Source organism: Panthera pardus, unplaced genomic scaffold (assembly GCF_024362965.1).
Source record: "Panthera pardus isolate Hobbes unplaced genomic scaffold, ASM2436296v1 HiC_scaffold_8, whole genome shotgun sequence".
NCBI lineage: Eukaryota > Metazoa > Chordata > Mammalia > Carnivora > Felidae > Panthera > Panthera pardus.
In genome coordinates this window covers 76,344,558-76,370,997 of record NW_026527013.1, presented here as the reverse complement: position 1 = coordinate 76,370,997, position 26,440 = coordinate 76,344,558, and the positions used below count along the sequence as shown (strand labels likewise).

Sequence of the window (26,440 nt, the reverse complement as noted above, 5' to 3'; positions counted from 1 at the left end):
GACGCTCAACCGACTGAGCCACTCAGGTGCCCCTTGTCATGAGAACTTTTAAGATCTACTCTCTTAGTAACTTTGAAATATGAAATATAGTATTATTAACTACAGTTGCCATGCTGTACATTATATCCTCATGACTTATAACTGGAAGTATGTACCTTTTGACTCCCTTCACCCATTTAGCTCTACCCACCCCCTGCCTCTGACAACCATCAATCTGTTCTCTGTATCTATGAGCTCGGGTGTTTTGCTTGGTTTTGGTTTTTTTTGCTTTTTGTTTCGTTTTAGATGCTAAGCAAAAAATTACAAGGTACATGTCTTTCTCCCTCTGACTTATTTCACTTGCAATGATGCCCTCATGATAGTTACAAATGGCAAAATTTTGTTGTTTTGTAAGGAAGATTTTGGCTGATTAATACTCGTGTGTGTGTGTGTGTGTGCCTCTCTGTCTCACGTCTTCTTTACCTATTCATCCATCAATGGATACTTAGGTTGTTTCCATATCTGAGCAATTGTAATTAACGCTGCAACGAGAATAGGGCTATATACGTCTTTCTGAGTCAGTGTTTACATCCTCTTCATAATGAATACCCAGAAGTGACACTGCTGTATTATACGGTAGTTCTATTGTTAATTTTTTGAGGAACTGCCATACTGTTTTCCATAGTGCCTCCACCAATTTACATTCCCAGCATGTCATGTACACCAGTGCCCAAGGATTCCCTTTTCTCCACATCCTTACCAATACTTGTCATTACTTGTCTTTTTGATTCTAACAGGTGTGAAGTGACACCTCATCTGATTTCAATTTGCATTTCCCCGATGAGTGATGTTGACCGTCTGTTCATGTACCTGTTGCCCATCTATATGTCTTCTTTGGAAAAATGTCTATTCAGATCGTCTGCCTATTTTTTTTATTAAATTTTTTTTTAACATCTATTTTTTGAGAGACAGAGAGAGATGGAGTGAGAGGGAGAGAGGGGCAGAGAGAGAGAGAGGGAGACACAGAATCCAAAGCAGGCTCCGGGCTCCCAGCTGTCAGCACAGGGCCCAACGCGGGACTTGAACCCAAGAACCGTGAGATCATGACCTGAGCCGAAGTTGTACACTTAACCAACAGAGTGCCCCTCCCTTGCCTATTTTTTGATCAGATTTTTTTTTTTTTTTTTTTTTTGCTGACTTGTAGGAGTTCTTTATAAGTTTTGTATATTGACTCCTTATCACATATAAGATTTGCAAATATTTTCTCCCATTCAGTAGGCTACCTTTTCATCTTGTTGATGGTTTCCTTTGCTGTGCAAAAGCTTTTTACTTTGGTGCAGTCCCACTTGTTCATTTTGCTTTTGTTGGCTTTGCTTTTGGTGTCAAATCCAAAAAATCATCACCAAGATCAGTATCAAGGAATTTACCACCTGTTTTCTTCTAGGAGTTTTACAGTTTGGGGCCTTACCTTGAAGTCTTTAATCCATCCTCGGTTAATTTGGGGCCTTACCTTGAAGTCTTTAATCCATCCTCGGTTAATTTTGTGCATGGTGTAAGACAGTGGTCCGCTTTCATTCTTCTGCTTGTAGCTGTCTGGTTTTTGCAACACCATTCATTGAAAGACACACTATCTTTTCCCCATTGTATATTCTTGCCTCTCTTGTCATAAATTAACTGACCTTATATATGTGGGTTTATTCTCTGGGCTCTCTATTCTGTTCCAATGATCTCTGTGTCTGTTTTTATGCCAACACCATACTGTTGATCACCATAGCTTTGTAATATGGTTTGAAATCAGGGAGTGTGATGCCTCCAGCTTCACTGTTCTTCCTCAAAATTGCTTCGGCTGTTTGAGGCCTTTGGTGGTTCCAGAGGATCACTGTTGTTTTAACTTGCATCTCCCTGATGGTATATTACGTGGAGCATCTTTTCATATGCTTATTTGCCTTTCCATATGCTTACCCTTTGTTGTATGGCCAGTTATTAACTGTATTTGTTACATATATTTTTTACTGTATGTAAACGAGGGGAGTGATCAGTGTTTCTTTTGACCTTGCCTGAAACTAATATGTCACCACCATTCTTGGAGGGGTGGGGGAGGGGAAAGAACAGGAGAGAAGACGCAGAGACACAACTGTATCCCCCCATCCCGCAAGAGGAGCTGAAACCTGACTATACTTTTAAAGTAAAACATTGAAAAGAGTACCTGAATTGTAAAAATGGCCATAATTTTCTGAAAGAACAATGTCCTGGTGTCTAACGAAGATTTGACTGGAATCGGGAAGTCTGGAACTAGTGGTCTCAAACTAAAATGCTTATGGCAGGGCGGGGGGCGGGGCGGGGGGGAAGGGGGAGCAAGCAGTTAAAGAATGTGTGCCCAGTGAAGGAAAGAAGATTCAAGTCGGCCGATCGGGCAGCTGAGAGCCCACTGCTAGTCAGCACCAGCTGTGGTCAGGGCAATACATACCCAGTGTCGCCACATCCCCTGATTTGTTTTTAAAGCCATAAATTCAAATTTTTACATAAAGTCAACTGTTTTTAAAGTGCTGTGTGGTTCCAGGACTTCGGGGGCCAAACAAACACATTCGGGGCCAGATGTTTTCCAGCCCTTGTGATGCTAATTACTATGGAGCTCCTTGGGGCTGGCTCCTTATCTGAAAGACGCCTGTCCAAGCTTTTCTTGGCACCAGACGCCTATTCTGGTCCTCTTCTGTAATAAATGTCTTTACTTGTGAAGGAACTATTTAGAAACGTTAATTCACAGTAAGTTAGAGTACCAAAATAATACCGAAGTCAAACAAGACAGTCTCAAAATGCTGCTGCAATCTGAGTCTTAGCGACTCGATTGCTAATTCAGGAGTATAATTTATCCACAGAAGTCTGTGTGGTTCAATGTGCCACATTCAGTTAGGGGAACAACGGCCAAAGAAGAAAGAGACATAAAGTAAGTTTAGGTTTTTGAGAGGTAGTGCCCCCTAGTGGTCAGGAACACACACAGCACAGCCAGCATGGCCTGGGGTCAAGGCCAGGTTTGCCACTTACTGTGACTTATGCAACTTATAACTCAAGGTCTATTTGCCTTGATCTCCTCATGTGTAAAAATGGGAATCACAGTTCCTACGTCATAGGGTAATTATGAAGGTTAAGTTAGCGTAGAGCTTAGAACAGTGTCTGACACAGAGAAAAACATCCGGAAAGAATGAGCGGTTGTTACCACTAGCATAGGACATGTTTCATGGCTAATCCACCAAATCTCCTATACCGGTTGAGCTAGCATTTTACTCTAAGATATCTGAAAGAAATTAAGCCCAATCTTTCTCCGATCAAGGCCAAAATCAATGGCCTGCCTAAACAACGCCACTGGCAACTTGTCAGGGAGGGCCTAACATGCCACAATTCATAGAAACCTGACAGAGGTCAACTTAGGAAACGCGGGTCAATGCGGTGGAACAGGGGCCATTTGGAATCAAAGGGTGTGAACGCCTCATCCTCCGTCTCCACCCCCTTGTGATTAATTAACAGCCTTACTGCATCCACCCACCAGCTGTATCCTAGCTCGTATGCCTGACCCCAACCCAGGACCACACCGTCTAATGAAAACTGTGCTTCTAATTGTCCAGCAGGCGATCATGGCTTGGCTAAGAAAGGCTCTTTTCACTCCCCTCCTTTCTGATTAACTAGATGGCTTTATAAATCCGCTTAATAAGTTCATTTGTGTAACCCAAGGCTAGCTGCCCTTCCTTCCTGCTGCGGAGAGGGCTCAGCTGCTTATCTTTGGATGTGACCCATCAAAAGAGAATTGTTAATTTTTTTTTAATCTGCTAAATTGACAGGCACCCCTGATCTCACATCTCCCCCAATTTAGTGAGGCTTCCCTACACCATAAAGGAAGTCGAAGTGTATGGAGTAAATGGAGAGACTAGCAGAAGTCTTTTCTAAGTTTATAAAAAAGCCCTTAGGACTGTCTCCTAAGCAGTGAATCCGATCATTGCCAACGGGTCTATGTAAAGGAACTAATATTTACACAGATCTTCAACATTTCTAACTGGTTTCCATATGCGTTGTCTCATTCGCCCCTCCCCCACACCCCCACCACGTCTGTCACCTAGTACTTAACTATTGCTAGTCTCATTTTACCAGCAAGAGAGCAGAGGTGCAGAGAGGTTAAGTAACATGTGCAAGATCACACTGTTAGACTTGGGCTTGGTTTCAGGTCTTGTTATTCTAGGTCGAGTGCTGTTTCCATGATAATGTTGCCTTTCAGCCCCCTCCCCACCCCCCACCCCCCACCCCCCCCACTGTGCTTTGTTCTCCTGGGGCCTGGAGTTTGCAAACGAAATCCCTACACTCCTTTCCCAACTGTCTTTCCATTTGGCTGTGCTAACTGGAGGTACTGGTGGGCAACACGAAAGCACGACAGACAGAAGAGTCCTGGTTCGGACTCAGAACGAGGCAGTTGATGGCAGGTGCCGCAGACACAGTGGGGCAGGTGTGATTCTGGACTCCAGCAGCCCAGGAAGGAACAGCACACTATTTATTGGTTCCAACCCTGGTCAAGACAGCACCTCTTGAGTACGTCCAGAATCAAATGCACGTGTCTGTAACCCACGTGCAAAAGCGAGAGCAAGTTCATGGGCTCCAGCCCAGGGATGTCAGCCGCTTCTGCTCTAGGTATCACCTCTCAGTCCTTTTTGCACCTCCACACCCCTCCCTCTCTCTCTCTCTCTCTTTTTTTTTTTTTTTTGCAGCTCCAGCTTTTCCAATCCATTCCCTTGTTTAAAATACCTAAAGTGGCTTCCACTTTTCTCTGTACCTTGTCTTATTTTTTTAAGTTTTTAAAAAAAATTTATTTACTTTGGGGGGGGGAGAGTGTGCGTGAGTGGGGGAGGGGCAGAGAGAGAGGGAGAGAGAGAGAGAGAGAGAGAGAGAGAGAGAGAGAGAGAATCCCAAGCAGGCTGCGTGCCATCAGCGCAGAGCCCGATGTGGGGCTCAAACCCACGAACCGTGAGATCACAACCTGAGCCGAAATCGAGAGTCGGATGCTTAACCGACTGAGCCACCCACGTGCCCCCTCTGTACCTTGCCTTCTTCTACACATGTACCTGCTATGTGAGAACCCTTTTTGGGAGAGGGATAAAAAGCAGAAGACACTGTCTCTGCCCTTAGGAAATTTGTAATCTCCCCAGGCAACCGAACTAACACATTCGAACCAAGAGTAAACAAGACAAAATATATGGATTCAAGGGCTGAGGCAGATGGGATGGGAAAGCGCACGGGAAGTTCATCACCAACTCTACTTGTTCGGGGCACAGGGTGGGACATGCACCGGTGTTCTTCCTTCAGCACGCAGGCATGTCTGTTCTCCGCCCATCCAGAAGCAGCCCCTGGGCCAGCCCACCCTCTGGTCTTCCGAATCACTTCCCCTTTTCTGGACATGCTGGGTTTATACTTCCTGCCCTGAAGCCAGCTCTGGTGCCAATTTGTCTGCTCTATTCTTGTTCAGTTTCCTGTTCATTAACTTCTGGCTCATTATAACATTAGCATCCCTTAAACCCACATTTGCATCACCATACATAAGAAACTTTTTGTCTATAGCCAAAAGGGCCACGATTACCACCCGTATATAATTTGGGACCGAACTATTCATTACAAGGGGGTTAAGAGTAGGAGAAAAGGTGTTTAAAGACCTGCTAGGCTTTCAAATTTTTTCCGCCCTTCCTACATCCACTAGTTTCACTTTTTCCTCTTCTAAAATGGGAGAATCCTGTATCACCTGGGATTCCATTTTATTTATTGTTAAATTAAAATTTTTTTTATCATGTTGATTTATTTTTGAGAGAGAGAGACAGAGACAGAGAATGAGCAGGGGAGGGAGACAGAATCCGAAGCAGGCTCCAGGCTCCGAGCTGTCAGCACAGAGCCTGAGGCAGGGCTTGAACCCACAAACCGTGAGATCATGACCTGAGCTGAAGTCGGATGCTCAACCAACCAAGCCACCGAGGTGTCCCTAGTTTTACTTTTAAAACAGCTCCTTCTTACTGGGGGCTTACTCTATACCTGGTCCTTTTCATACGTTAAGTCTCTTACACCTCTCCCAAACCAGATGTCTTCCATCCTACAGACCGGGAAAGTGAGGTCCACGGTGGTTAAGTGACTCCTCCATGGTTCGTACGTGCTATTGGCAAAACCAGGACTCGTGCTGAGTAGGCTGTCTGACTCTTGAACCTGTGCCCTGGAAAACAAGCTAAACCATCCTTGTTTCCGTGGATGGAGAACAGCATTTGTGACACCCACCACAGCAACTCTGTGGTCAGTGTCCTGAGGTCAGTGTCCCCCACTGCGGTCAGTGTCCTATATCGGGGCATAGCATCGTGGGGCAAAGCCTCATCAGGGCACTGAGGGGAGGCTTCAGAAAAGGGCGTCTGGAGCAGCTGGGCTCCTCTCTGGTTTATAACGTGGGATTCTGCACATGACTTTATTTGAGAAGGGCTCGCCAGAGCCTGCTGAAGGAGGGCCCCAGGATTGTGGTCCACAAGAAGCAAAGGCTAACTGTGTTTCACACGGTTACTGACAGGAATCTACGCTTCTGCCTGATACACTTGCACACACTTCCAAGCCTTAAGAAGGACTGAAAAAAACAGGCAATTAGAGAACCACAGGTTTTCAAGCAACTGGCATCCTTTCATCTTTGCAACTAGTGGACAAGACCAGATTTCCAGAAAGTTAGGAACCTGAGGAAGTTTCTCTATTGCACTTTGCAGTCGTGCACTTTTTCTTACACAGGTGCTAGCTTTTCTCTCTCCCGTCTGGTACTGGGGAGATCTTTCCCTGGAAAGAGCTGAAATATGGCACCACTGAGGCACTGCCTATGAGACTCCTGAGGTTTTGCTCTGGCAGGAATCAAAGCTTAAAGTCCCTGGCATATGGGACACTATATAGACAATCAAGTTGTCCCCGCCGCCCCCCCCCCCCATCGCTGATAAGTGACTGAAGCTATGCAGCACAATAAATACAGAAGTGAATCAAGGGGGCGCCTGGGTGGCTCAGTCAGTTAAGCATCTGACTTTGGCTCAGATCACGATCTCCCCGTTTGTGATTTCAAGCCCCGCGTCTGACTCTGTGCTGACAGCTCAGAGCCCGGAGCCTGCTTCAGATTCTGTGTCTCCCTCTCTCTCTGCCCCTCCCCTGCTCATGCTCTGTCTCTCTAAAAAGAAATAAACATCAACAAAAAAAAAGGTGATCAAGGAAACCAGCTCTGGCAGAAGTTTAGGTATTAGCCAACAGGCTGGGGTATGTTTTTAAGGGACAGGGAGGTTCTAGGGGGGCTCCTAGCATCCTGAAGTCACTGCGTGAATGCGGCATCAGGGCGGGCGTTGGGGACTGACAAAGATTTTTATTGTATTGATAGGAAGCATGCTAGTGTCAACGTTCATGCCACAAAACACAGACCCAGTAATTGGGAGGTTGTTAGGAACATTATTCTAATTCATACAGTCTCTTGTGGTTTGACAACTGGCAAATTAAATGAATTACAGAAAAAAAAACCCTCCGAAACCAAAAAATGATAATCCCTCTCCCCCAAGATATCTACTTCCCTCTGCCAGTATACAAACTACTATGTCTTTGGCAGAATCCTTAATGTTATTTGTATCTTGAGCAATACATTATTTTAATCTAAAAGAGAGCACTACGCAAAAAACTGAACATCTTTGAGGACAAGGGTCTTTACTGAAAATATGTGTGGCTGGGCCAGTTCAGAGCCTCCTCTGTGTCACTGCCAGGAATTAGTCACAAGGCAAATGCCCAATCAGTTTTTGTAAACTTATGATTAGCTTTCATCCCCACAAAGCCCGTGTTTGTCACTAGGGTCCTCGCTTCTCTAGCTACTGGTTAAAGGATCAGTGACATACTTCAAAGATTTGGGGAACAGTTTCTGTTCTTTGCAGAGAGCATTTGTTCTCCCAAAAACAAATGCTAGATTTGTTCATTTGCTCCAAAAAAACGAGAGGAACATTTCTTTTGATTGTTTTCCAACTCCACCTCCGCATTTAACAATGGAAAGTCACACTACCCTCTCCTCCAGCTTAGCAGAATCTGTGAGTAAGCCGAAGTCTACACTATGACATTTCTGAACCTTGGGAAGTCACTGTTACACAAAAGCGAGGCAGGATTTATTCAGCTAATGACATTATCTGACAAAGGGCTGAAACTTTAGATTTCCGTAAGCATGCATTCCTCCCTTCATTCATTCATTCATTGAGCAAATGAAGCATCACTACATGCCAGGCAATATTCCTGGTGCTGGAATTCAGTAATGAAGGCAGCAGACAAAAGTTCCTGCCTTCATGGACTTGATGACTCCCGCGGAGAGAGACAGACAGTAACAAAACAAATTGTAAATTACACAGTTTGCTAGGTCATAAGTGCTATGAAGAAAAAAATAAAACGAGAGAGGGAGATAGGGGGTTCCAAAGCATGTGTGTGTGTGTGTGTGTGCGCGCGCGCATGTGGGGGTGTACGGGTGCCCAAGCACACTTGCTCACCACAGCATCAAGAACTAGCTCACCAGAAAGTGGTATTTGAGCAAAGACTTGAAGAAGAGGCAGCAAGCTATGGGGACATACATAGGAAGAGTGCTCCAGACAGAAGAGACCACAGCGCAAAGGCCCTGTAATGGGAGCGTGCCTAGCTTGTTCAAGAGACGTCAAGGGGCCAATGGTCCAAGCGCAGAATCAAGGGAGAAGAATAAGGGCAAGGACAGGGTAAGAGCTTGGCTTTATGCAAACTTAATTAGGATACAGAAAAAGGTAAGTAATATCCAGAATGAATCACTTGGAAATAAAGAGATAATTAACAAAATGAAATAAAAATTTAAATAAAACGCATGTTGCCAAGCCATCCTTTATGACTGGTGATCATATTTAAAAAGTACATGTTTATCGTGATCGTTGTCTAAAAGGCCTCACTGAGATTATTAAAATCTAAGGAAGCAGGAGGTTTATGAGTAGATAGTTTTACTGTGTAGTGATTTAAGGGATCTGTGGGGCCGGGCTCCCCTGTCCAAAATGGATAAAAGCTCAGTGTGGGATTATACGACTTGGGTCTAAAGAGATGAATTATTTTTCCTTCCTTTAGATCTTCAAGGCCATTTATTTTCTAGATTCTTCTGTTAAAATACAAACACTAGGTCAGGATGGGAAGAAGCCAGGTAAAGAGTAGGAGGAAGTGACATCTAAAGCAGGTATCGGGTAACTTCTCTTTTTGTTTTTTTAAGTTTATTTATTTTTGAGAGGGAGGGAGGGGCAGAGAGAGAGAGGGAGGGAGAGCGAGAATCCCAAGCAGGCTCCACGCTGTCAGTACAGAGCCTGACTTGGGGCTTGAACTCAAAAACCGTGAGATGATGACCTGAGCTGAAACCAAGAGTCAGACGCTTAACCGACTGAATCATCCAGGCGCCTCTCAGGTCACTTCTTTTGAGAAGCAGCAGACAGTGATCCGCCCTTGAAATCCTGTGTGAAGGGCACATACAGAGGTTCCTGGGGAAGAGCTCTAGGAAGGGAGAGGTGTCAGCGGACGACAAGGGACAAAAAGCAAGTTCTATTAGTGTGGACAAATGTCATACCTGCAAGCAAACCACACTGCCACCAAAATTCCAAAAACATTTTGTTCCAGATGTGGTCAGCCACACTAGTGAAAGGAATGCCCAGAACTATGAAGCCACCTTGCTGCAGACAGGCATTTCCAACCATATTGCATCATTTGGCCTAGAGTTGTTTTTTTTTTCTCTTTCTGTAGCAGACATTTATTCCATACAAGGTGCATGAACGTGGAATGGATATTTAGAACCACAGGTGCAGTGTACCAGCCGTGACAGCCTTCAGATTTATTATTTGATGTGAATGGGCGGCAGGGTAATAGCTTTGACTTCCATATGAGACTTTATTTGTCATGTACACACAGCACACTGACCAGAGCTCCAAGGCCAAGGGCTTCCCTTGTGAGCTAATTAAGCACTCGGTGGGCACATCTCCCACTCAGACAGAGGTGTGGGTGGTGAAGCACATCGCTCTGGAGTTAGACTAACCTGGTTTGAATCCCTGCTCTGCCATTCACTAGCTGTATGTTCCTGGCTATGTGAACTTCAGTTACTTCATCTATAAAATGAAGACAGTTACAGAATGATGTGGACAGTGCTTAGAACATGTCTGGCACTTGGTAAGTCTCATCAGTGGTGACTGTTTTTACAGTCGAACATAATGGTTTTCAGAATAGGTCTTAGTGGGAACATTCAGTTCCACTAGTCATATATTAATGTCTGCGTACAAATTTAACACTGCTTGGTTTTCTCTCTCTCTCTTCCTCTCTCAAAATAAAAAATAAAATAAACTTAAACCAAACAAACAAACCTTTATATATATATATATATATATATATATATATATATATATATATATACACACACATATATTTATATATATATATATACATATATTTATGTATATATATATGTATACACACACACACACACACTGCTTTGATTACTATCAACTGTTATTGTAACATTGTGTTAATTTTACCTTATTAAATATTGAAAAGGGCCATCACCATTGGGAAGACATTAAAATATATGAAATTAAACTAATTTGTCTTTATGGAATATGGCCTTAGTGGATCCCAGATGCTATTTTTACAACAAACATCTATTTTCTAAAAAGGCCATCATGTCAGACACGTAGGAAACAAAACAGAGAAGCATTAGACAAATGTATCCCTGGGTAAGTTGAGACCTTTCAAGAAAATGACTTACTCCATGTCAGGTTCACCTCGGGGCAACACTGAAACAGGAACAGGCCACATGGGTAATTTCAGAGAAGAACGGCCAAGGTCTACCCTGGTTGAGGCACACAGACCAGGAGGAAACAAAATTTGTATCCAATCTGGCCTTACAATATAGAGGGTTTTTTTTTTCTCTTTAAATGTATTGTAAAATTGAAATTATGGTGCTCATTTTGTGGCACTAAAATGCCTTATGAGTCAATAGAAGCTCAACGGTGAAAAAGAATGTCTTTTTTTTTTTAATCTCCTAAGACCTTTAGTCTACACGCACTGTGCCTGATGCCTTGTCCCCAAACATCACATCCGTGACATTGGGGAACAGGCAAGAAAAAGAATTGTCTTTAAGTTCAAATACTTTTGGCCAAAATATAATACTGTCAACTCATAACAAAAACTCTTTTTTAGGAAACAAATTGCTTTATTTTACATTTTATGTAGGAAACAAATTGTACTTCCATTGAATTGTATATTTCATATAACTCGATTTCGGTAACTCATAAAATTGCATTATTAAAAATAATTATTTATAAAAATAAAAAAGGGAACAGCAGAAGATTCTCCATATTCTATAAATAGACGTAAAACATTAATTACAATGAAGAAGCTATATAATGCCAACAAGAGAAAGCATACTTTTGATTTAAAAAAATGAATTTAAATTGTAATGAACCCTCTAACATCACTGGCAAAGAATTCTGTATCATTTGAACAATTTGAAAAAGAGTGCCATTGTATATCCTAACAAACATCTCCCATTCCTTTTTTTCAGGAAGCACATTGTGGACTGAGGATAAATGTAATTTCACTACAGGTGCCGAAGTGTGTTATAGGCCAGCCAGATTGAAAACGAGGCAAGTAAAATGTGGAAAACAAATCAGAAGCATCTTGCCACACACAAGACTGACGGAACAATTTTAAAGTATTAGATAGTTTTCCAGAAAATAGGTTCCATGGCCCACTTGGGTCACCAATGTGACTTCTAGAACAGGAACTAATGAGGAGTTGGTACAAGGCACCCGGGGGTCATTAGGAACAAGACTAGACACGGTTCAGCTACAAAAGAGAAGCAGGCTGGGTGCCCCCCACCCCTGCATGAACCACACGATTGTTGGCTATCTCACGCCACGAGCCTGGATTAAATGAAAGGAGTGACACGTCAGATTTGGGGACTTTTCTCTGCTTCTCCTGTGTAGATGAGAAATAAGAGGAAAATCAGGTAATTTTTCTATTTTTAAAAATCGATAGTTCTTTTCCATGTGATTGATTGCATAGAAGATGAATGGACAGTGGTATGAGTTTTGATTACCCAGGAGCTCAAAATAAAAAATTTATGAATATAAATTATGATTTGAGCATTTAAAATTATGATTTGAGGCATTAATTATGCCAGAATTTGTCCGTGAGTACACATGAATTCCCTCTGCGGCCAACGCATCACTTGAGGACAAAATTTCTGAGCCTTGTGATTCATCTTCGCACATGCCCTAGGGTTAAGCCGTTTTTCATCTACAAATATGAAAGAATTATTAAAATGGAAATGTTTCGTGGAAATACCACCTCAGTCATTTGGCATGTGTCGAACTGAGCACCCTTTCCAATAGTGACCGTGGGACAAACAAAGCCACCACCAGGAACACAGCAAGAACAGAAAGAGAAACAAACAATGCAGCTCTTTCCCCTTACGCTGGGCTCAAATTTGTCTGCTTAGTAATAATGACATATTGTCTCATGTTATTGCTTCAAAAAAATGTTTCCAGTGACCCTTGGGAATGCTATGTACTGTTTTCCTTCAGCTTTGCCCTTGGCAAAATTTTCTTTGTTCAGATCGCTCTCTGAGAAAGTCATTTCAGTCTGAATTGTGTACATTCTAGGTCTTTCGGTTAATAAGAGTTTTTGACCTTTTGGTTTCTACAGCCAGTTCTTCTCTTGGACATGATTGATGGCATTAATTCTTCTCGCACGTGGTCTGGGGGAAACCACTCCCCCTTCCTCAAACAAGCATCCTAATTCCGGGGACAACCTGGGATGACCGCCTTTCGCTGCTGCCCACCCAGGTCTCTGAGCTCCAGAGAGGAAGCTCACCTAAGGCAGAGATGTCTGCACGAAGATTGTGTTTGTGAACAACGGGGCAAAGGCTCAGTGAAATTTAAACAAGACAACGAAAGGCAATGACTCTTGGCATGTTTGCTTGTCATTCTCCGGGCCTCTCTCCTCATTCTGGGGTCTCTGTCCTCATGCGGCCAACCCCAGCACTACTCACCTACCCGCTTTCTTCATCTTTAATGGACTTTCACTAAAGTGTCCTAAAATACTGATGCCAGGTGAACTTTCTCAAAACAATGGTTGGGCAGACGTCACGTCTCATTCAAGAACGTGACAGGTTCATAAGTGAACAGAATTCAAACTCAGCACAGTATATTCACAATCACGCATTTCAGACTTAGTGTATTTACAACAGAACTCTATCTTCTTCTCGAAAGCAGCCTTTCTGCCTTTTCCATTCCACCTGATAGCACCGCCATCCACCCCATCTCTCAAGCCAGAGGTCAGGTCTGGCGCTTTGTCATTTCTCGTTCCTAACTGGCATACAGGTCCATTCAATACACTGTGAGGTGTCTTCTCCGCTGGGATCCTGTGTCAGGCTCCCCCAGCTCACCAGCTCTCTCGCCTCCTGTGCGTTTCCAGCTTCTAGTTTCACCCATCTGTGCTACATACAGTCACCAGGGTATCTGTTCTATACTCAGATCTGATCAAGTGACTCCCTTACTCACGATCCTCACATAAGATCCCACGAGCTATCCCAAACTCCTGGTCCAGACAATACTCTCCATCGTGCCTTCACACTACCTCTGACGTCGTCACTTTGGGTCACACCAGTGCACTTGAAGTGAGTGCATCAACCGCAAGGCTTCTAGAGGTATCTACTGTGCCTCTTCCCACAGCGGGGATGTCCTTCTCCACGTCTGCCTCAAGATGCCAGCTCATCTTCAGTGTTCTTGCTCAAGGATTTGCCTGCAAAGCTATCTCGTTTGCCTCTGTATCAACATTACACCTTTATATGTATATAGACACAGACATAAATATATACACATATATGTAATTTTTACTCTTTTGGGGCTAATTACACCACACTGCAATTCATGTATAGTTTGCTTGTGACCCTTTGATCATATCTGAAATACAGCAGCTCATGAAAGAATGAATGAAAGAATGAACAAACGTTTATTCATTCATTAAAGAAAGAAGGAAGGAACAAACACCTCTCCAAAGTCACTTTCAGCCGCTCCTTTCTTAGGTCTATTTTCTGCTTTAAAGTGGTTTACCATGGGGTGCCTGGATGGCTCAGTCGGTTAAGCGTCCAACTTCGGCTCAGGTCATGATCTCGTGGTTCGTGGGTTCGAGCCCTGTGTCGGGCTCTGTGCTGACAGCTCAGAGCCTGGAGCCTGCTTCGGATTCTGTGTGTGTGTGTCTCTCTCTCTAGGCCCCTCCCTGGTTTACACTCTGTCTCTCTCTCCCTCTCAAAAATAAATAAACATTAAAAAAATTTTTTAATAGAAAATAAAAAAATAAAGTGGTTATTTTCCTTTTGCCATGTAAATACTACATGGCAATCTCTCCCTCCTCTGCTCAAGACTTGGCTGTTTCCTCCACTCAACTTAATTTTTCTGGACTAGTTTTAGAACCATTCTTCCTTCAATGATCAGTTCAAGTTCAAATCAGGCATGATTTGAATCTTTGTCAATCTCCATCTAGTGATTGGTCACCACTCCTTCGAATTCCCAGAGCGCTTTCAGTCTGTACGTTGAACAGTCAATAATGCTACTCTGTGCTTTCTTTTTATGTGTATTCCTACCACATACATGTGCATGTGAACAGTCTATTTATTTGTATATAACTAAAGGGTATGAGTCACTGAGGGCATGAGCCGTATTTTATAATGCAGGCTGCATTATCAGAACTTCTCATGGTTCCCTACATAGAAAAAGCAACCAATAATGTTTATTAATGAAGATGATCACCAGACCTACTATATGTAAGTCTCATAAGTAGTATTTTATTTGTATTAATGAAGCCTAAATAACTACAGAATAAACTTTGATTTATTCTCAATCAAGTGGTGAGATTCTAGGTTCAGATATCGGCAATGGCCCCATAGGTCATTCAGTGTTACTGAACATTCTACTAGTGAAGAACTGTGTTTGACTCCCAGCTGAGGAGAAGGTGTTTTATAAAAGAAAGTCGTCTAGTTGCTCACCAAACAAAGATCTTTCCAGGCCCTTCCCATGTTCACTCCAGCACTTACTGGATCAAGGCAGCTATATTTCAGTAATAAAAATAATTTAGACAAATCAGTCTATTATAACGTAGATATTTGAAATCTACTTTCTCACTGAACTTGTGTATTGTTCGACAGAAAAAAAAAATCCTAGTGTTCAAAGGTTTGTTTTCAGGAAAATGAAAATGCCTATTGATTTCCCATAAAGTGGCTCTGGGTAACCAGAGACATAGAGAGAAAATCAAGGACAAAGTTTTCTTTAGGGATGATTTCTGGTTTTGGTCCATAACAGGTATTTCATTTTCGTTTAACAAATGTTTACAGAGCATGAACTGAGTACCCAGGATGGTGCACGAGGCTAAGACGTATTTATTTTTTTCCTTTCCTTCTATGGCATGAGCACTTTTAAGAGCCTTCAAAAATATGTACCAGATAATTTATTATTTTGCACAACAAATCAACTTGAAGACCTTTTTTTAAAAAAAAACTATTAAACCATATCTGTAGTTGGATTCTCTAAAACAGGGAAATGGTACTCAACAAAGAAATATTTTACAGGACACCTGGAACTTAGATGCATTTTCCAGGTCCTTTGAATAATTTAATTATGGTAGTTTTGTCTAGTTACATTCATTAAATTCTTTCTCGGTGTTTTTGGTTTTTTGTTTTTGTTTTGCTTTATTTTTTTCTTTTCCCCCAGGAACAAAGCCATTTAAGAAACTACCTTAACTACGTGTTTTCTGTGCTTAGTGACAACAAAATAAATACAAACTTGCAGAAACCACTTCCCATGATCTCCTCCATGTGGATTGTTCTCTGTTTTCCATTCTCTCCTTTCATAACCTGTTCCTATGGCCTCTCCTTCACCAGGCTAACAGCTTCTGTCAGCAAAGCTTTTATTCAGTACAGTATCAAAAGCTTTGCAGAAAAACGGATTAATCATGTTCCCTGCTTCTCTTTGTTTACCCCTTCAATTCTTGTGGAACTGAAGCACACTAAGAAAATGCATGTCTAATCACAAATGGGAAGCCCCTCTTAGTTATTTTGGTGCATTTCTCTTTGAAACGTATCATATAATTAAAGGCCCTCTGAAAATCAAATTGATGAGTTTGCCCAAATATGCCTTCCACATCATTATAAGGATTTAAACACATATTCTGTGTCCCTCGAGTTTCAAACGAGAAGCTTATGTATACCAATGCCGAGGGAGTGATTTGGTATTTTACTTCTTTATTTTCAACAGATATTCCTTGTGAGACAGACATAACTAAGCATTTTTAAAACATAGTAGATTGGGGGTTAGATGTCATTAGGCAAATAACACAAGTCACGTATTCTATGAACCGCCAAAGTAGACCTTAGAGTGGTCTTGTCATTACTAAGTCTAAATGGAATAAAGCATCTTCACTCAAGTCTTATTCCTGAAAATCTCAGAATGTCATCCTCCACCATTAATTTCATGCCAATAATTAAATGGGATAAATACTGGTGACTTCACCACTTGTCTATGTCATAGTTTCATATGGTAATTCTCTCATCCATAAGGCCCCACTTGCTCAGGAGGAACTCGTTCACTTGGCCTTTCCAAAGTTGAAAGTAGCTTTTCTCAATAGCACTGATGGTTTCCTCTATTAAGATTACCCATAGGGGCGCCTGGGTAGCTCACTCTGTTTAAGCATCTGATTTTGGCTCTGGTCATAATCCCATGATTTGTGAGTTTGAGCCCCACACTGGGCTCTCCACTCCCAGTGCAGAGTCCACTTCTGATCCTCTGTCTCATTCTCTCTCCTCCACTACCCTGTTCATGTGCGCTCTCTCTCTCTCCCTCTCTGTCAAAAGTAAATAAGCGTTAAAGAAAAATGCCTCCTAGCTGGAGCCCTCAAGCCACAGCGGGCAATACCACTGAACCATTTCTTCTACATTCAGACATTCTCGCATCATTTGAGAACATGGCTTTCTCATCATTTTTGCCATCTTGCTGAGAATTGTAGGGTTGATCGGAAAATTTTTAAAGTAGCAATAGAATTCTTATGTCTCAAATAAACAACCAAAACATACTAATCAAATAAAAAATTTCACAGGCTCATCTGTTTCAAACCATTAGCCAGGCGGAACCCCAAAGAGATGAGCCCTTCTGGAAACGTCTACGGAAAAAATAAGTGGTTTGATGGAATCCATAATACAGCAAGGAAAGTCACAGCCCCGAAGGAAGCCGACTGGAAAGGGAATTACCCTCTCTGGGCTAATGGGAATCCCTGTCCCTGGGAAGAGCAGGTGTCCAACCGAGATGCCAAGTTCACCAAGTGTCCATCTGCATATATCTTCCTGCATTATTCAAGTGAAAACTGCCCTCTCTAAGTATTTTCAGCCTTTTCCCTTTACAAAAACGTTGAGAACGACAAAAATGAAAAAGCAGGGTGGGATCATCCACAGGACACGCGGATGGCACCAAGCCCTTGTTCAGCCGGAAGGGCATTCCTTCTATGAACTTCACAGTTTATATAAAATCTCTGGCTAGATTGTAGGGCAGAACGCTTTTGTGAGAGGCCAGTATTTCCGGAAGAAGTCTGCTAGATCTGTGGCTGTATTCGCAACGGCACTGGTGTGAAACGTACACACGCAAGACCCATGAGCACATGGCCCCATGCGAGTCACCCAGCCGCCGGCGAGGAGGCCCATCCCGCACACCTCAGGTGCAGTCTCGGCTTAGGACGTGCGGCAGGAACACATTAATCAGCACGTTCAAGGAATGCATTAATCAACGCCACCACGTCGGCTGGCCTGCCCTATTGTTTAACCGTGCATGCTAACGAACGCGAAGGCAGCAATATGAATGTGGATTTGCTCCGTGCCGCCAGAGACAAAACCCTTTTCACCACCATATCCTACTCGACTCTTTCAATAGCAATCATTCTCTCCTGTCTTCGTGCTAGTTTATGGACTTGCCGTCTGCAACAGTCAACCAGAAACAAAGACGCTTTACAGACCAGCTAAGTTAGACAAAAGCTGTAAGAAACGCCTTCTGCAGATAGGAAAACTCGAAGCCTCGCAAGAGATTTTTTTTTCTCTGCCTCGCAAAACAGATGCTGTCGTGAAAAGGCAAAATAAAACAAACAAAGCCAAGCAAAGCAAAAAAAAAAAAAAAATTAAAAATTAAAAAAAAATAGCCTAAGCATCTATTTGTGTATGCAGTCAGATGTGACAGCAACATACTGCATCACCAGCAGGGGCCTGGGCCTGGCTTCCTGCTCCACACTGGGCTTCATTTTCCTCCTGGGTAGTTCCCTAGATAACCGTCCTGTCAGGATTCGACTCCCTCCAAAAGCAGCCAGGGATGAAATGTCCAGATGCTGGAAGGAAGGGTCTGATAAAAGCACCCGCAGTTTAGACACACATTTCTACCTTTGTGTGCACAGTCTGTGGGCCCGAACACTCCAAGGCTTTCTGGTGTTATCCCACTCGGTTGGTGGTGGTCCAGAATGTTCAGTAAACATTAATTTTGGTCATGAGGTTGCTGGACATAAAGATCATAATTCTGAACGAACGAGGGATGCCCTTTTTTTTTTTTTTATTAAAAAAAGTCTTTTTGCAATGTTTATTTTTGAGAGAGAGCAAGAGAGAGAGAGAGAGGCAGAGTATGAGCAGGGAAGGGGCAGGGAGAGAGAGGGAGGCAAGCACAGAATGCAAAGCAGACTCCAGGCTCTGAATTGTCAGCAGAGAGCCCGATGCGGGGCTCGAACCCACGAACTGGGAGATCATGACCTGAGCCGAAGTCGGACACTCAGCCAACTGAGCCACCCAGGCGCCCTGAGGAATACCATTTCTAATTATCATTTTGAACAGGCTTCCTCTCAGGGGCAGAGCTATTGCGGCAGAGCGTGTGTTTGCTGGGAACAAGGGTCACAGGGCAATGACCCCCACCCTAGTGGGACAGTTCTAGGTTCTGGTCGTTTCAGTGAATGCCCAAGTTAAAGTCCCGTTGATCTGGCCTCACCTCACCACCTGCTCTACCTCTAAACGTTTAAAATGAAGTGTTTTAAACATTTAAAACTAAGCCACAAGTGCACCAGGGAGAACAAATCTGACCCAGTAAGTATCTGCAAAGAGCTATTTGCAAAGGTCACCGCACCAACCCTCTGGTGTATAAGCACTAAGTCGCTACACATTTCCTGTATGGGAGTGACTCAGGCAATTTTCTCCTTCCAGATCCCAAGCAGATCTTTCTGTCCACCAGAACACAGAGGGAAGCAGAGGGGAAGAACACAGGACATTTGCAGGGTTCCCACTACTGACAACGGGCATGATTGTCACAGCCATACAAACACGATGTGACCTTTCTCACCTCTCTCCCACCCTTGTCTGATCGCCCCCTCCCTCCACCTCCCACGAGAGAATACAGACGTCCTTCTTCAGGTACCTTTCTGAGCCTTTGGAGACAGCCATCAGACTGAGCAGCCAGGGTAGTGGGAGGGGGTCTAGGGTGGGTTTCCAGAGACAAATGGTTGCATCCCCTGTGAATTACGAAGATCAGGATGCAAGGGGTAAAAGGAACGTAACCAATAAAGGCATCTCCATCACAGATGCCATAACAACTGGGAGATAAACACGGGGACATGTATTAGAATTCAGCCTCCCCACAGAAACTCTGCGGGTGAGATGTAATATGCTTTCCCCTGACCACAGGTCACAGGGAGTTACTCAGGCTCCGCATGGTAATGGCAAGTGCGGAGAATGCCGGGATGGAGAAACAGAATGTTCTCTCTCTCAGCTTCCAGGAAGGTGGCACTTCAGTGCGGAGCCAACATTCCATGCCCAAGGTGGCCGCGATCACAAGGCAGGGCCTGTCCACTTGTGCTAAGGTCTCAAGAGGGCCCTGGCCCTCAGCGTATGTCAGGGTGAAGAGGGAGGAAGGCAGCAAGGGCAAGAAAAGATCCTTCTGGTTTTCTAGCTGACCAAATTCCTAGTCAGCTCTAGCCGGTGTCAAACCATAAAGAGGTGACTATCCTTTGCTTAGACTGAGATCCCTGGCTTGGTTTTCGTCAGCCCCAGGCTTCCCCGGGGAGCTTTTCATTCATGTGCTTCATTCACAGTTGCCTGGTGTCCAGTAACAAGAGACAAAACTTCTGCGCTTTACAGTGACGCTGGAGGACAAACCTTGATAGATCTCGTTGTTGTTGTTGTTGTTTTTCAGTTATTTATTTATTTATTTATTTATTTATTTATTTATTTAGAGTGCACAGCAGGGACAGGTAGAGAGAGAGAGGGGGGGGAGAGAGAGAGAGAGAGAGAGAGAGAGAGAGAGAGAGAGAGAGAGAATCCCAAGCAGGCTCCGTGCCATCACCACAGAGCCCAATGCGGGGCTCGGACTCACGAGCCGTGAGATCATGACCTGAGCCCAAATCAACTGTCAGACGCTTAACCGACTGAGCCGCCCAGGCACCCTTTGATAGATCTCTTTATTGTTAAACAGTATTAAAAACAGTGATCCCCTTGTGCTTTGTGACAAAATATTGATGCACATTCACAAATCAACTTAATTATAAGATAAAGTCTTTTTACTGTGATCCGTTCTACTATTATCTACTTAGAATATCAATACCCTTCTCCTAATGTATATACATAATTTTGTAAAAGTTAGTACGGTGAGGCCAAGGGGAAGAACAGCTTTTGAAACATCAACCTAATCCAATCGTTAATAACTACCATAGCCTGTCAGATTTTCCTTTTTATACAGCTCGCCAAATGGGAACGTGCCTTAAAGTGGAACAGGGCACGATTCTTCTTCAGAGTTATGATAGTTACAACCAGGACCACACTAACACAAATGCCAGCACGGAAAAGCAGTCCTACACAGAGATTTTGGGGGCATTTCCCCCTCTTTGCTCTGGTTCGCTTGTTAGAACTCCATCATTGGCTGTCCTGCATTAAAATTTTTTTTTAACATTTATTTATTTTTGAGAGAGAGAGAGAGAGAGAGAGAGAGAGAGAGAGAGAGAGAGAGGCAGAGCGTGAGCAGGGGAGGGGCAAAAAGATGGAGACACAGAATCCCAAGCAGGTTCCAGGCTCTGAGCTGTCCACACACAGCCTGACGCAGGTCTCGAACTCATGAACCGTTGAGATCATGACCTGAACTGAAGTTGGACACGGAATGGACTGAGCCACCCAGGCGCCCCAAGCTGTCCTGCATCTTAGCCCAAGGTTTTCAAACCAGGCAGAGGAAATGGAGAGTATTCTTTTCCTTGGAGAGAATTTACACATCAGTGTTAATGATGGAGGTGAACACGGTTTTTCTACATGACTGGATACCAATCAGTAAGGGTAGCACTTTCCGGAAAGAAGGATGTGGGTGTGGAAGTGTGGGTTCACAAACCACAGTGGTGGTCATTCACATCTCATGGATACCACGGCACAGCAGCGAACGTGGGAAAGACTACTGAACACTCAAGTAGCTACAAAAAACTTTCTTATTCCAATGTCAGAGGCTGAATTCTTGAATAGCCGGGGGACATTCTGAATACAAGAGTGCTTCAGAATTTGGGGAAGTTTCAGGGCGCCTTTGTTTCAGGGAGACGAGAGGAAGAAATGGGGAAGACACTCCGTATTTAGTTTCAACCGGATTAAATTCTTCACAAAGATAAAATGAGATATTTCTGTGGCTCCTGACCACTAAAAGTTCACTTCAGTCATTTAACAGAAGACTGGCCAAAAAGATCAATGAGAATGTACCCCGAAAGGTAGAATTCGACCTTGTCGCTTGTTCCTCTCAAAGACTTTAAGTGAAACAGCCCTCACACAATGAATGAAGAGAACACAGTGCATCTAGCCAGGAAAACTTCCCTAGAAACCACATGAGAGTGCCCTTGAAAGTCGGAGAACCCCCTTTAGGGAACTCTACCACGGCCCCCCTCAAGGGCACCACACACTCCTTTTCAGTGGTCCCTTCGCTTGCCTGGTCTTCATGCATTTTCCCTTTTACTAGAAACCACCATTTACAAATAAGCTCCCGGTCTTGCTGTCTTTCTATCTCCCCTAGGTACGCACAGTTTAAAACCTACAGAACTTGCCGTAATTTACCAGTGACACTAGTGATTTCTTGTAGGCTACGTTCCTTAACGGCGTTACTAATGATTTCTAATTCCTAACAACTGTGATTTGGCATATCCAGACTTCCATGTCCCTGTCAGCATGGAAGGGTCTTACTTTTCCATTGTTTTACCTTGTAGGTGTTATTTTACAGACACTTGTTGGAGGACGTGTGTATAGGTGTATCAAAACTTTATAAAGTAAGTCATTTTACATTAACGAAGGGAGGTTTATATTCAAAGAGCCATTGATAGAAAACTAGGCTCTTTTGGTATTGGTCATAGGTGTCCAACTCAGCACTTTTGCTAGTGTTTACTAATTTTCACTTTTCAAGAACTCTTCAAGCCGAACAAAATATATACTACTTGATCTACAAAGCAACGTTCTTAGTTTCCAGGCTACTGATTTGGGGATTTCTGGCGGTGTTTTGAAACACCATAGTAATTAGTTATATGAAGTCAGTTTTAATACAACACAATGGAAGCAAATTCAACTGAGGCATGAGTCATTTCCTCTTCGACAGAAAACGGCATCTGAATGGATCAATTTAGGCATTTCTCAAGGACAAGAGACAACATGCTTGCAAGATTTTCCTACCTCAAAATCTTGCAGACAATCTTCTTTTCATAATTAAAGTCCGTGAGAGTCTCTTTATTTATTAAATGAAACCTATGAGGCAGAGGACTAAGTGTCTGAACAATCACGCTCTCATAAATTCCTTATGAGACAGAGTTCTCAGAACTATGTTCCAGATCTCCAAGTAAGATACCCTTCATCAAATTCAATACTGTAATAGATGGCTTTTCAGAAGGCATCACAGGCCGGGAAGAGACAGTTCTAGAGCTGGTAATTCTGACCGAAATGGGAAAGTGGTGGGCAGCGGGGGTGGCAAATTGATTTACAAAGCAGAAAGCACATATCAAAGTAATATTCAAAGTTTCCAAACAGACTTTTGTATTATATGGACTTCATTGTGAGACAACAAAAAATTCATGTGCAGATAAGTATATTCTCAGGAGAGTTTTCTGATACATGATTGAATCAGAAGGAAAACTCTTTTCTTGTAAATGATTCCTTAGCCTTTTAAATCTTTAATTCCTTCAGAAACATATTGCTTACTAGCAATGTGTTCACTCTGGTGTCTATTTGCTAAACTTTATGATGCATGATTTAGTAAAACAAAAGTCTCATTACTATGGAAGGACACGAAGGGCTGGTTTTCTCCCCCGTATATTTGATCCAGCCTCTTGGATAAGCAGTATGACTCATGTTTTCGCATCTATATTCCTACCTCCATCTTTCATCATACGCTTCGGATTGAAGAGTATTAATTATGGCAATAATATTACATAATCAGATCATTTTATGGTATAACTCCCTTTATACTAACTTAAACCTTTCCAGAAGACAAACCCCTACCTTTGAAGAAGGTCTTCCTGTCTGAAGAAGTTGTTCTTTTAATTCTTTAAACCAAATGTCTTCTTAGGGTAGCCCTGTGGGTCGAAGAGTGGGGGAAATGTTAACAAGACAGTCATCGTCAATCACAGCAGATTGTCAATACATTAACTCCAACTGACTCCCTGATGGGAAACACAATTACCGGGGGAGCCCTGTAAGGAAAGACAAATTATGAATAGATTTGCCAAAACACATCTCTGCTGGTTTCAATCAAAAGTGACAGCAGAGAGGTGACTAAAAATAGTTCTGGTGGCCATCCCCTTAATGCAACCCAGCCGAAAGCGACATGCTTGTTCCCTCTTTCCAGTTCAGAAAATGGAAAATTTTGTTTTGTTTTGTTTTGTATGCACTTATACAGTGAGGCTAAAATACTTCCTTGCTGCGGGCTCCCTTATTATTGTTGCTATTCTTAAAATTTTTCATTTAGGGGGTGGTGCCTGGGTGGCTCAGTCGATTAAGTGGCCAACCCTTGATCTCGGCTCAGGTCATGATCTCACGTTTCAGGAGTTCAAACCCTGCATTGGGCTCTGCACTGACAGTGTGGAGCCTGCTTGGGATTCTCTCTCTCTCTCTCTCTCTCTCTCTCTCTCTCTCTGTGACTCCCCCACTTTGGCTTTCTCTCTCTCTCTCTCTCTCTCTCTCAAAATAAACAAATAAACTTCAAAAAAATTTTTTTTCACGTAGGAGAGTAGGAATTCTTTTGACTTTGTTTGGAAGGCCCCCCAAGTTCTCAGTGAAGGTCATAAAGGGATGGTGGGGGCAGCCAAGGGGGAGGATCCCTATCGGGGCTATGACAAAGACTCAGCTATGGACAGCTCCAGAGCTCGACCAGCTCCAAACTCCCCGTGCTCCTCAGCCTGAATGCTCCCTTTGCAGATACTCCAGCTGAGAACTAGCCAGAAAAGGACAGCACGGACAGGGAAGACAATCGCAGCTGAGTCCATTAGGGCTCATTTTCTTAGACAACCAATTCAGTGACACCCAGGGCTTTCTAAGGGAGGATGTGTGGCTTTTTGGACTTTGGATTTTTGGAAACAGAAGTCATACTATCAGACCTCTGAAAAAACCTTTCAGAGAGGAGAAACAAGTGTCAATTCAGGAACTCCCGACTGCATTGAAATATGAAGGCAACTTGTGAAGTGCAAAGAGATCCCATTAATAAGATAAAAACATGTGCAATCATCTCAGACGTTCCTGTTTACGTGTGCGCCATACAACATTTTCTGTGTAAAATTGCAAAGACCTTTACCTCAGTGACAGGTAAAACCACTCTTCATAATTTTCATTGGATCTGATGCAATGACATTTTATTAGGACAAAAAAAATGTTGTTGAGGGGCACCTGGGTGGCTCTGTCGGTTAAGCGTCTGACTTTGGCTCAGGTTATGATCTCACAGTTTGTGGGTTCGAGCCCTGCATCGGGCTCTGTGCTGACAGCTCAGAGCCTGGAGCCTGCTTCGGATTCTGTGTCTCCTTCTCTCTCTGCCCCTCCCCCACTTGCACTCTGCCTCTCTCTCTCTCTCTCTCTCTCTCTCTCTCAAAAATAAACATTTAAAAAAATATTTCTTAAATGTTGCTGAGGTAAATGATTCCTTCCTGGAATTAAAACCAATTTTAGGAAAGAAAAAAACAAAACAAAATAATTTTAGATTAATCAAGAATTTCTTCACTTCTATTTAGTTCCCACCTTTTTCTTTTTTAAGTAGTCTGTACGCCCAGCACAGAGCCCAACATGGGGCTCGAACTCACGACCCTAAGATCAAGACCCGAGCTGAGATCAAGAGTGGGATGCTCTACTGACTTAGCCACCCAAGTGCCCCTAGTTCCCGCATTTAAAAACCTCTTTTGAGGTGTGTAAGAAGGAGTTTGCAAGAATCTGAAGTTATGTCTACAGTAACAAGTTAATTCAACAAACATATGGAACATGTAATATATTCTGTCAATGCACTGGATAAAAGAGGATAAAAGAATATATATACAAGGATATGTGAGGATGTAAGAATATAAAATAATATAAACGAGGATAAAGGTATAACACATAAGTAAGTGCACCTTTACAGGTGAAACTTTATCAGGTTAGCATGTAGATCTGTCTCCTTCCTCCCCCTTCACCTCGCTGTCTCTCCATCTTTCCACCATTTCTCTCCCCCAGGGCAGTCTGGGTCCGCTTCTGGCTCTGCCCAGCACCATAGTGGACATGAGGGAAACCCCTCCCACTGAGGGATGTGGACCTTGGGTTAATGTCTGACCTCGGTTTGGGCCTTAGGGAATCAGACCTAAGGGAGTACTTTGCTTCCAGGTCATTTCAAGCCAACGTCACTCAGGGGAAAGGAGTCCGTCACCTCTTCTAGACCAGTGTAATGGAGTTCTGCCCTGGGACTCAAGACCAAAGCCTCAGCCAATATACGTCATTATTTGTCTTGTTTTGTCAATGTCTCCCCTGCAAGTATCTCCTTTGGGAACCACAAATGTACGCATTCCTGGGTTGCCGGCCAAAACGTATCACCATCTTTCACCCCCAAACAATCAGGGTAAGGCGAATTTGCAACTCAGAAGGGTAGCTCGTTCCTTCCTTCTTCAAGTCTCTTCTAACACGAATTTTTGCGTACGGCAAAGTCAACAAAAACTCAAAGGGTGCTTTAGTTCGCCGAACCAAGTCTCTTAGGGGAATCGTCACCCCAGCTACTTGGTTCCACTCCTTGCGTTTGAAGCATCTACACACGTTGCTGTGGAGCTACTGCTGAAAATCTCTATCACAGATGACTTCAGGCTACAGCTAACTACTGGGAAGTGGACCTATGAAAGACAC

The 26,440-nt window shown here is 43.2% G+C and overlaps 1 protein-coding gene across 22 annotated transcripts in view; it reads right to left on the bottom strand.

Annotated features, from left to right (window-relative positions):
* NRCAM (neuronal cell adhesion molecule) overlaps nt 1–26,440 on the bottom strand; it is a 284,783-nt gene that overhangs the window by 119,646 nt on the left and 138,697 nt on the right. For 21 of the 22 annotated variants that reach the window (XM_019451160.2, XM_053896803.1, XM_019451145.2 and 18 more), the window contains one exon: nt 23,594–23,667. The exons of the other annotated variant lie outside the window; for it this stretch is intronic. The gene's annotated coding sequence lies outside the window, so the exon portion shown is untranslated. The remainder of the gene's footprint in view (nt 1–23,593; nt 23,668–26,440) is intronic. 22 annotated transcript variants of the gene reach the window in all.